This window comes from Lissotriton vulgaris, chromosome 10, assembly GCF_964263255.1.
Source record: "Lissotriton vulgaris chromosome 10, aLisVul1.2, whole genome shotgun sequence".
Taxonomy (NCBI): Eukaryota; Metazoa; Chordata; class Amphibia; order Caudata; family Salamandridae; genus Lissotriton; species Lissotriton vulgaris.
The window spans coordinates 574887207-574899604 of record NC_141698.1 but is presented as its reverse complement, the minus strand read 5'-3'; positions in this window follow the sequence as shown (position 1 = coordinate 574899604).

The following is a 12398-nucleotide window of genomic DNA, read 5'->3' as shown; positions in this document are numbered from 1 at the left end:
GAAAAAAAGAACTGCTGAATATTTTGGCTGGTCTCAGTACAAGGACATTCCGGAAGAATTCAGTCTGTTCTCTGATGAACAAGTATCCATGGGAGGCTCCATAACCTTCTTCACCTTACAAATAAAAGCGAATTCCTGCTGCTGGTTGCAGATAACAAGGTGGAAAATGCTCAAGATGATGACAGCACTGAGTTCTGCCTGGATTCGACCAAGGAAGAACTGAGAGCCATCTGCCTCTTGGTGATGGTACATTGATATGTGGTGGACTTAATGACCACAATGGAGGGAGAGGTTTATACCAAGATCGGTGTGACCTACTGTACATTTCTTCAAGGGAATGAAATGGACGACAGGGCTCTGACTCTTGCCAGCCAAGCACTGCACCGCTTACAAAGAAACATGTATGAGGGGGGATATGCCCCTGAACAGCAATGGTTTTTGAGTTCGTTTTCTTGGCTCCCCCAGTGACTGTCTGTACTGCGCACATCACTATTGCCATTTCTTATTGCTATTTTTGTGTGGTTGCCTGCAATTGTGGGTTTCCTGCTGTAAAAACGCAGTCCTCAAATTTGGTAGAATGCAAGTAACTAGGAAAATAGTAATAGTCAAAACTGAAGAACAAGTCCCCAATTATGTGACTGTCATGAAGTATGGGTTAGATAATATAATTGAAGATTTAACTAGAGGGGTATATGTTAATATTGACAAAATCAGTGCCAGTGTTTAGAATGATACATTCATACACAAGAACAAAATTGTATCTCTATTATGGAATTCACCCGTAATTAACTCTCCATTCAACCCCATTCAGAAATACTTGGTCAGGTAGATGCTGAGACCTAAGCCTGAGGTTACTGATTGATAGGTCACAGCTGGGGTGGCACATAGCTGGTAGAAAATTGCGTGAACAGGAAACACAGGTCAATCCCTTAGATAAGTGCAACAAAAACACAATGGTCCAGGGAGATTGTCGCCAATAAAGCACATATCGCTAGAGGGGACTGTGCATTCCCAAAAACACAATAAAGTCAGACTCCACATGAAGGTAGCAACACACAACCAATCAGGACACAGCACACACATTACATGCAGTGATCACTCGCCCCTCATTCCGGACATCTGGATACTTTACCCACTGGCCCCCAATGTGTACATGCAAGGCAGATGCCACCCAATGTTTAATGGTGCAGTCTATAGGTAACATTTAACTTTCCATGCCATGGGTATATTTAGGGCACTATGTGCTGTGGCCCTATGGATGTGTAGGAAAGTTATATGGGCCTGTTAGGTGCCAGCTAGTTTAATATGTTTTAGGGATCCGAGCACTTGCAATGGGGCTCAGTTAACAAAGTAAAATAAAACAGCAGCTTCAGTGCACAGAAAAATGGGGCTATAATTGTAAAAGAGCCACTTTCTCATAGGCCCTGCTTAGAGATCCACACCTGCATGGTGTGGACCACCATGCTGTAAAGGGAGCCATCAATAGCTAATTTCACACACTGAAAGTTCTCAGAGCCGGTGAATTGTTTAAAGTAGCTGCTTGGCAAACATTTTTGCATTACGAATATATAAACTCGTAAAATGGGACTTTGTTTTCTAAAAAAAAAAAAAAATGGCCCCAATGTGGGTAATTCTGAATTTTTTCTGCCTGTGTTCGCCTTGCCTTACTTGATGGCAGGAAAAAAAGTGAAGTCTGCCACACCATCAAAAGTGAGCGACGAATGTCACTGCAATCTTGTGGTGTCTTTGTGGACTGACTGCCAGGTCAGAGGCTTCCACAAGTAGAGTCAGCAGAGGTTCTGCCAGTATACATTTTGCGCTTTCACGGACCCCAAATGGAGTGTGGGCCAGTGAATGTAGTTGGCAAAAGTACTGCCAATTTATGGTAGTGTTCCTAGCAACTGTAGATAAGGTTCGAAGTTAGTTTTCAGAATCTCTTGCAACCCGCTGTGTATCTACACACTGTGCCCTTCCTTCCGAGAAACCCTTTTCAATAATATTCTCTGCATTCACCAAATGTTAATTGACAAGTGGTAGACCTAAGATAACGGGCACTAAACAGAACCTGCATTTCAAGAGGATTTTAGCACACTTTCAAAGACTCCATTCTACTTCTTTGACGATTAACTAGGCCACAGTATGCTCCATGAGCCATGAACTCTTAGCCATCTCTTCTGGTTAAAATAGAGATTGATTTGACTTTTTCCTTTGCTCTGAGAGACAAGGTGGAGGAGAATAACACTTTCCGCTTATCACATTTCTCACTGGGCCATCATTCCAATGAAAGAAACTTACAGCAGTTCAGAACGGGCTCCAATGAAAGAAAGATGTCTTTTTCTTTAATAATACAATTCCAGATGGAAATGGGGCCATTTCGTCTGCAGTGGAAAAGAAAGAGTGTGGGTCAGTTGGCTCAATTATTTGATGAAAGTCATTTCCTGACCTTGGATGCTGGAAATTGTGTACAATATTTGCAATTGAAGAAAGCTGAGGTCTCTTTTAACTGTTCACCATAGTTCTTATTTTGAAAGTGAAAGTATGCCGTTTGCTAGATCTAAATGTTCAGCATCAGACAGGTACACTTCAAGTCAATGTAGTCTTTATTTCGACTGTCATAATCATTAAAGACACAATGCAAAGAGTGACTGAGGAAATTCATAATATATAAAAACACATCATGTTGAAAAACATAGTTAAAAATGAATAAAAAGTTGTAAGAAAAATGCGCAGGCAATAATACACAACAAGCAGTTATTTACACAACTATTGGCAGATACTAATTACCCCCTTTTTGATGCAAAAAACAAAACATGCACCTTTTTTGGGTATTAATGACCACCACCCGTACTGGGAGTAAAATTACAACACCATTCCACTGAGGTTAGGGTTATAAATTGGATCTAACAAGAATTAGTGTACCCTGATCGTAGTGGCTCGGATGGCCCACAACCAACTCAAAAATTTAGCAACAGCAATCAATAGGTGCTTGTGTGTGTTGGTCTTCAAGATCCTTAGCACCTACGTGCCAGACCTTGCTCCCAGATTCAAGTAAATTGGTTTCAACCATTTATTTCTTAGTAACTTGTAAGGTGGACATGCAAATAAAATGTGTGCTAACGTTTCAATATGAGCTGGACATATATAACATTTGTCATCCGTCAAAGAATGCCATCTACTTGTAAATGATTTTATTGGGAGGGAACCCACCCTAAATTGGTGGAACAACTTCCTGTCACTTGGTTTGTTGATGAGATCTCAATAAAATTCAAACTCTGTATCTTGTTTGAACTCCAAGAATGCCCCAGACAAAGTGGGCCCCAAAGTAGATGAAAACTGATTGGTCTTGATCATATTCCAATATGCTGCCTTAAAATCCTTTTTCAACGGGAAGGGTCCGCTTGCTGGGTCTTCCTACAAGTTGCTCATCCCCATATTGGTCAATAAACTTTTTATCTTACTCAACCAGGCGATTTTACATGAACGGTCTGCCCCCTGAACATCATATAGCGCCTTGGCATACATAGACAACTCAGGGGTTGACCAAAGCCTTGACCAGATTGCTAATGGTCTATAGCGTGTTGTCTCCTCTATAGTGTGGCAGCCCAGATCTAAGTAAAGGATCTTAAGCGGTGTTGATTGCAGGAGCCTAGTTAAAGCTCCCACAAATTTGTTTTGAGCTGTAGTCAAGGGTGATAAATCGTCAAAGCCCTAAAGTTCAGCTCCATAGAGTATGGAGGTACTGATCTTGGAATTAAACATGTTTAGGGCGGGGCCTATTGACTTGGTCTGCAAAAGCCTCTGTTCTTTTATGAGTACATCGGCTAGCTGGGCATGTTTTAGAGCTAGTGTATTAATCTGTGGCTTCCAATGTAATTTCCAACCCAAAGTTATCCCCAGATATGTAAAAACATCAGTCTGTTCTAAGAGTATGTTATTCATGAAGACTCTCCCTTTAATAGCTTTGTGTTTGTGGAGGACCATAAACTTGGTTTTCTCCACATTAACCACAAGCTCATGATCACAGCAGAATTCCTCAAATCAAGTCAGGGCAGACTGCAACCCCTTTTGGGTCCTTGAAATTATCAAGGTATCATCTGCGAACATGAGCAAGGGTATCTTCATGCCGGCTAATGTGGGGGCATTGGTTGGATGGGTAGAGAAGTATTGAACAACCCTATTAATAAATAGAGAAAATAGGGTAGGTGCCAAAACGCACCCTTGGTATACACCCTTAGAAACAGGGAACCTGTCCGTGATCTTCCTCTGTGTGCCCTAGCGAACCTGTGCATAGCTAGAATCGTGGAGTTTAACTAATATTGCCAGTAGTTCCATTGGCATCCCCATATCCGCAAAAGCACTCCACATTTTATTGCGAGGGACCAAGTCAAAAGCGGTTTTGAGATCCATAAAAGCTGCGAAGATTGTGCCCCCTCCGATGATCACAACCTGCCAATAGATTAACATAAACCTAAAAACCTGATCTATGGTACAAGTGTGTGGGCGGAACCCTGCCTGGAGCATAGTAAAGATGTCATTCTCTACTACATAGGACTGGATTCTGCACAACAATAACCTGGCAACAATCTTTTGAATAGAGTCTATGAGGCTTATCGGCCTATAGTTTCCTAGAAGGAAACGGTCCCCCTTTTTATAAATCAGGAGGATTTTCGCACCTCTCCATGTATCAGGGATGGGGGCGCCACTGACTGTTGCGTTGGCAAGTATCTGAATATAAGTTACCTAGTTTCCTTTGTCATACAAAAACAGGTCGGACGGTATACAGACAAGACCTGGGACCCTACCTCTCGGTACAGATTCGACCTCTGAACTGCCAAAATGCAGTGTGGTTTCTGGGATTGGGAGCTGGAAATGATCTTTACTATTAAAAGTGGCAGCAAACTGGGCCTCATTATGTGAGGCCCACAACTAAGGGTCTACATAATTGACTGGTGTTTGAATATAATCACCACTTCCCCATTTAACGAGCTGACAACATTTTTCCATATTTTTCCCTTTGCTGGCTAGGAGTAAATCTTGCCAGCGTTTCTCATCCCAGTCCTTCTTTGCCTGTTGTTGAGTTTTTATATACCCTACCTTTGCTTCCTTGATTTCACACATTGCTTCTGATCTATTGGCTCTAGATAAAGACTTATAGGCCTCTCTACAAGATTTATTAAACCACAATGCTGCCCTTGGACGAGATTTCAGGTTCGGCTTTTGGGTTTTAATTAAAAAAAAATTGAGTTCAGAGAACATATCATTGTGGACCTGCAAAATGATAGAATTGATGTCCTCCTGTTAATCACAGTTTTGAAGGGTCACTAGGGTGCAAACAACCGCAGCCTTCACCTGTTCCATAGCCCTATCAGCATCAATATTCGTGGCCCATATAACTCTTCTCATGTCATTAGTAGGCATGACATCTGCTGTTACCTTCTCAACTATTTGGCATTTATGGCTAAATAATCCCAATACCTGCAATGATAATATCAGTGGGTTGTGGTCACTTTCAGTCCACTCCTGTACTCCCTTATCTAGAAGGGAGGACCAAAATTCTATGTTAAGAAATATATAGTCTATACGACTACTTCTCAACCCATTACTAAATGTATGAGAACCTGATCTATCAGAGTGGGACTTCTCATTGACTACCCTAAATCCCCATTCCAAACACAGACCCTTAATTGTAGAGCAGCCTCGGTCCATTTTTTTAATTGGACATAAATCTAGGGATGGAAATTCCACTGTGCATCCTCCTCTGCACTAAGATCACCATCATCTTGATCTAAGGGCTCAAAGGAACAGTTAAAATACCCAGCAATTATCAAATTGCAGCATCCCTTGTTATTTTCTAAAAACTATCAAGAAGGGTGACTGTGTTGGATCCTTTGCCACCAGGCAAACCTCTTGCATATACATTAATAATCATTATGTCAGGTACGTTTGCCAACCGAAGGAGTATAGCCATAATATCTGGACTATCAATGAATACTTCCTCCACCTTGTAACCTGCTTGTTGTCTAACCCAGAGGGTAAGCCCACCTAAAGGTCTGCCTCTCTGTCCTCCCAATGCTGCTTTTGAAAAGTAAAAAAAACCCAGAATGGTAAATTTGATCCAATGACCATGTTTCCTGAAAAGCCCAAATATCATGGTCTTCAATAAATACTGACCATTCAGTTGATGCAATCTTTGAGGATAATCCCCCCTATGTTCCAGGAAACAATTGACAAATTTGACTTTGATGCCTTTAAATCGTAGTACATGAAATTACCGGGGTGTTGAGTGCGTGAGCTTTAGCCAACACTTCTGAGCCAAGGATACAAATAGGCATAGGCAAATTAGCTGAAAGAGTGTTTATAGGACCTTTCTCCCTCATCTCAGTACCCAGTTCCATCCCACTTCGACCATTATCCCCTAGGGCCCTGTTACTACAACCAAGTTCGTCCCCTTCCTTAGTAGCGTCCCTATTTAGGGAGGGTGAATGAAAATTCCCTAACCTTCAATCAACCTTCTCTAGAGAGGACCCCTTGTTACCACATACATCTAATTTGTTAGAACAATTACTAATGTTGACTGTAGGGGGGTTGTTTTTAATCCTAATATTTTATGCATTCATGCAGGGCCGGCTCTAGGCATGTGCAAGCTGTGCACCTACACAGGGCCACCAAACCCCAGGGGCCACCACGCCAATATCTATCCTTAATATATTAATCCTCTGAGGATGGATACATATTTGCGTGGTGGCCCCTGGCAGGGATTTGGCGGCCTCCAGCTCTGTTCCACTACTAAACACCCTGACCCCTCCCCTCTTTGCTGGCCTGCGCGCTCCGCCCCGCCCGGACTACCTCTTCCGGGCCCCCTACCTACGCTCCTTGCCCAGGGCCACCATGAGCCTAGAGCCGGCCCTGATTCATGTGGGAGGTTCTTAGATCAAATGCCACTAAGTTTTGTGTTAGATCTACAGACCTGGGTAATAAGCTTACACAGTCAGTGCTATGTTCCTGGTACTCAATCCTTTTAGCGGATATGATGTCTTCTCTAATTATTGAACAACAGTTCCTAACGTGTCGCAGCCAATGTATGCTTTTGTTGATCAAAGACTCATCATCTTCATTGAACTAAGTGGTGCTTTCGGGATGTTAATCAAGTAGAAATGAGGTTTTGGAAACCCATTAATAAGCTCTGCTTGCCTTCTGATAGTCCCCTGCGGCAATAGACTAGAGCTAATGTCTGAAGGATAAGACCTTGCATAATCAACAGAACCCTTATTCTGATCATGACAACCACTATGAATGGCCTGTTTAACCCCTGCAGAAATATACTGTGTTGCTAGATTTGGTTTCCGGCTAGCGTTAAGTGGCGGACGGGAGCTTAGCTGTGAAGATGTTAGATCATTACCCAGTCTGCCTTTATAAGCACTACAAGGAGTACTATCTATTGTGTGTTTATTCTGGAATAAATTGGCTAAAGTAGCTACGTTGTCAAGGTTAGCTAAGAGGGGGGTAAATGTATGTAAAATACTTTTTGTGATATTAGATAGTTGTTCTATGAACCCTTTCACAGTGCTCACTACCTCCATAAACCCTCCTATCTGAGCTACTAAGTCTACTGACTGTTTGTTTGAAGAACAAATCACTTACAAGTACATGTCACTTGGGTCATTGAATCAACCAATTCACCTGATGACACAGGAATAGGCTTCAATTGGGCAGATATATTATCCTCAGTTATACTCATCGGTGGGATAAATCTGTTGGTACTTACTAAAGCAAACTCTGGCTGGAATTCGCTACTTACAATGGGTAAAGAGGGAGCTTATATATCCAAACCAGCACCTACAACAACCCCTCTGTCAGATCTTATGGGTGTTCGTTGTGTGGACTTTTCAAACATGTCTGATATAGATTTTACAATACGCTGGGAAGAGGGGTGATTAATGTCTAGTGCCCCAGATGTATCTACATCTGAACACATAGGAGCTGTCAAAATCTCTTTGCACTCTCTTATTCTGTTGTCTGTACGATTCATAACACAATTATTCCCTTTAGCCAAAACACCATTCATCAGCTTTTTGGACTTCTTACCCTTTCTTGCCCCTCCCCTCCCCAGATCATCCACAGCCTTTCTTTTGCCCATACTTAAAACTATAAGACTGTTAAAAAGAGGCACGTATTTACCAAATGCTTACAGAATATACTTGATTGTAACACAGAAACCTCTAATACGAAAGAGCAGTGTCCTCAGGGCGATTTAAACGCCGCAAGTCGTGGATGAGTGGCAGGTGAGTAGAGAGCAAGTTATGGTGCAGGGGTGCCTGGTAGAGTGAGTCCCTGAGCCTGGCTGCACCCTGTTGTTGACAAAGCGCGTCCCAAGCAGCTGTGTCCTCAGTGCGATTTAAACGCCGCAAGTCGGCGTGGATGAGTGGCAGGTGAGTAGAGAGCAAGTTTTGGTGCAGGAGAGCCTGGAAGAGTGAGTCCCTGAGCCTGGCTGCACCCTGTTGTTGACAAAGCGCGTCCACTTAGATACGATCACCTAGGAGTAGATCATCTTCAGGTTAGGTTGAGGAGTAAGAATTGATAAAGGAACTTCTAAGGCTAAAAACAATAATAAGAAATTAGAACAATGCATCATGACAATGAAAACTGTTAACATGACAAACTATATATATTGTTTCTTCATGTCAGTCCATTTCATTGGGGTGGGATAAGAGCATCTAAATATGAATCGCTCATGCCAGCCACAGGTTTGTTAGTCACCAGCTTTAAGAAAGTCACAAACTATCGAACATGTTGTTCGGGGGCTCGTCTAAACTACAAATATTTTGTAACTTTTTTTGAAACTTTTTTCACTCAAGTATTATTAGTGGCTAACGCAGTCAGTCAATTTACTTTATTTGATGCTTAAAAATGTAAGATCATAAAAGTACAGTAAAAAGCATCTATACATGATACACATACACATAAAAAGATTAAAAAAACACATCATAACTGTCGTGTCCTGTAGTAGGATGCCTCGGAAACACGACGGAGTTGAAGCTCTGTCCACAACTCCCCTACACCGGTTCACTCTACACCAAGGATTATATACACTAGTGAAAAGAGATGATGCCAATGCAGGGAAAGCAGGGAAACAAAACAAGGAAAGGTTGGGGAGACACAGGAATCAGAAATCCAGGATGCGTAGAGAACTGGACAGCACACACTATGGTCTTCAGGATCTTCTCCTGTGAATAATAGGAATGATTAATAGAAATGTTCAGTATCTCTATATATATGTATCTAAATAACAGGAATATGTAATACCTGGACACTGTGGGCAATGCTTCTACCTAGACGTGACATACTTCTGTTCTCTTCACAGAAAGGTAGGTAGTGATATGCAACGGAAAGAGCACTCCTATAAGTACGGGATAAACGTTAGTTCTGAATGCGTACCCTGAACGTAACTGTATATAATGAGTGATATATATAAGGGTACCAAATATGTGGCGTGCCGTGAGAAGAATGTTTCCCTGTTTCTCCACAAGAAGTCAGCTGGTCCTCTACTAATGATTCCCTATAACATGAATGAGACATTTAGTTTCTCCATAGACATTCATGTGTAGCTAGTGACCCTTTAGGGAAATAGTAGTACCTGTCTTGTGTCTTTGGCAAATGCTCAGAAGATTTCTTGGAGCGCTAAAGCAATATCTGAGAGGCTCCTGACAACAACTTAAATCACCCCTGTCAGTACATGTAACTCGAATACAAACTCCGTAATGAGGTATAACAACAAATCAAAAACAAAATCCCAGCGCTAAACCTGCCCTGGTTGTAACCCAAACACCGGATTACTACAGCTCAACAGAACACCCGTACTTAGCTTGGTACCATGAGTGATCACGATCGGGAAGACGAAGAGAAACTGCTGAGAACTCCCGACGAGGTCCGGACGCCACCAACATAACCCGGAAGCGATGCGCAATTCCCGAAACAAACGCAAAGCGTCGTACCAACAGAAAGGAAGGACTATATAGTCTAATCACGCATGCGCTAGTTCTTGCGCATGCGCTCATCAGTACCTAGCGGCACTCGCCAACCATGCCTTTGCCAACCACGTCATTACGGACTCGGCAGGCATGACAGTACGCCCCTCCCAAAATGCCCCCAACAGGTTTGGGTTTGCCAGGATGGCGTCTATGAAACAAACGTATCAATCTAGGGGCATGTATCTGACTTGCAGGCTCCCAACTGCGTTCTTCAATTCCATATCCTTTCCAATGTATTAGGTACTGTAATCTGCCCCTACTTCTCCGGGAGTCTACAATACTTTCCACTTCATCTTCTTCAGAATCCACAACAACAGGTGGCAAACCCACTGGCAAACGTGTACCTGGTGCAACTGGTTTAAGGAGCGAGACATGGAATACGGGGTGAATTCTCATGGACACAGGGAGATCAAGCTTCATGGCTACTGGATTGATGACTTTAGAGATTGCAAAAGGGCCGATATATTTAGGTTGAAATTTATAAGCCCCCTTCAAGGAAATGTATTTAGATGACATCCATACCTTATCACCCTCCGTATACACAGGTTCTGGTGTTCTATGTGCATCTGCCCCTTTCTTGTATTGTGTCTTGGCTTCTTCTAAATTGTCTAAAACTGCATTGTGTACCGTTTGCAAATGCTGCACTAAGGCAGATACTGAGGGAGTGTTGCAGGTGATGGAAAGTGGGATAGGTAATACTCTGGGATGGAACCCATGAGACCCATAAAAAGGAGTGAACAAAGTGGAGAAGTGGTCACTGTTGTTATATGCCAACTCCGCTAACCAGATGACTTCATCCCACTCCTTCGTAGACTGGAGACATTGACATCTAATCAGCTGTTCTAAACTCTGGTTAACTCTCTCCGTTTGTCCATCAGTTTGGGGGTGATGGCTTGATGACAAACGTACTTCCACTTGTAATAGCCCACATAATTGTCTCCAAAATTTTGAGACAAATTGGGTGCCTCTATCCGTGATCAAAACAAAGGGTATGCCATGCAACCGAACAATGTGTCTTAAAAATATTTGAGCAAGTTTCAATGAAGAAGGTAAACCAGGTAAGGGAATGAAATGGGCAGTTTTAGTAAAAATATCTACTACCACTAATACTGTAGTGTTCCCTGTACTTGTGCGAGGTAGTTCAACTATAAAATCCATAGACACGGTATGCCAAGGACCTGGAGGGGTTGGGATGGGATTTAACAAGCCCACTGGTTTGATGTGAGAGGATTTACCCTGAGCACAGACATGACATGTCTTCACAAAGTCTTGTATATCTTGTGACATACTGGGCCACCAACAATAACGTTTCACCATTTCCACAGTTCTCTTGCATCCGGGATGACCTGCTAATCCCTGTGTATGACACTATTGTAAAATTTCCTGTCTCAATGGCACAGTCGGGATATATAGACCTCCCTTTACATATCCCAAACCATCCTTCCATTGGGTTTCTTGACTCTTCAAATACTCCAGAGTTTGGGGGGTTTGCTGTGATTCATATACCTCCTTCAGAAACCTTTCTTCCTTGCTTACAGCACCTATGATTCTCTTGGTATCTAGGATAGAAGGTGGAACCTCTACTGAAGGTAAGGAGTCGAACCCTAGCCGTGAAAGGGCATCAGCTTTCCCATTCTTTCGCCCAGAGCGGAAGTGAATCTCAAAATCATACCCACTGAAAAACTGAGTCCATCGTAGTTGTCTCATAGAAAGAGCTTTGGTTGTCTCAAGGTATTGGAGATTTCTATGGTCAGTGATGATAGTCACCGTGTATCTAGTGCCTAAAAGATAGGGTCTCCACTCTTCCAGCACCTTCTTTATTGCTGGCAACTCCCTTTCCCCTACCGCATAGTTCACTTCCGGTGGAGTCAGTTTGTGCGAATAGAACGCCACGGGATGTAATTCCCCTGTTTCAGGATGGACTTGTGACAACACCCCTCCCACAGCGACCTGTGAAGCATCCACCTCCACTACAAAAGGACTACTCTGATCAGGATGTCTCAAAACAGGAGCGCTAGTGAAGGCGTTCTTTAGTTTCCTAAAAGCTGTATCTGCTTCAACAGTCCAAATGAAGGGGATTCCCTTTTTGAGGAGCCTGGTAATGGGTGTCACAATGTCCGAGAAGTGGTTAATGAAGCGTATATAAAAATTGGCAAAGCCAATGAACTGTTGCACTTCCTTAACCGAAGTAGGGGTGGACCATTGCACCACAGCTTGTACCTTATGAGGATCCATTTCTAATCCCTGAGAAGAAATGATATATCCTAGAAAGGCTACTTGTGACCTATGGAAAAAACATTTATCCAATTTACAAAACAAATTATTGTCCCGTAATCTTTGTAGAACAGATTGAACATGGTGTATATGTAC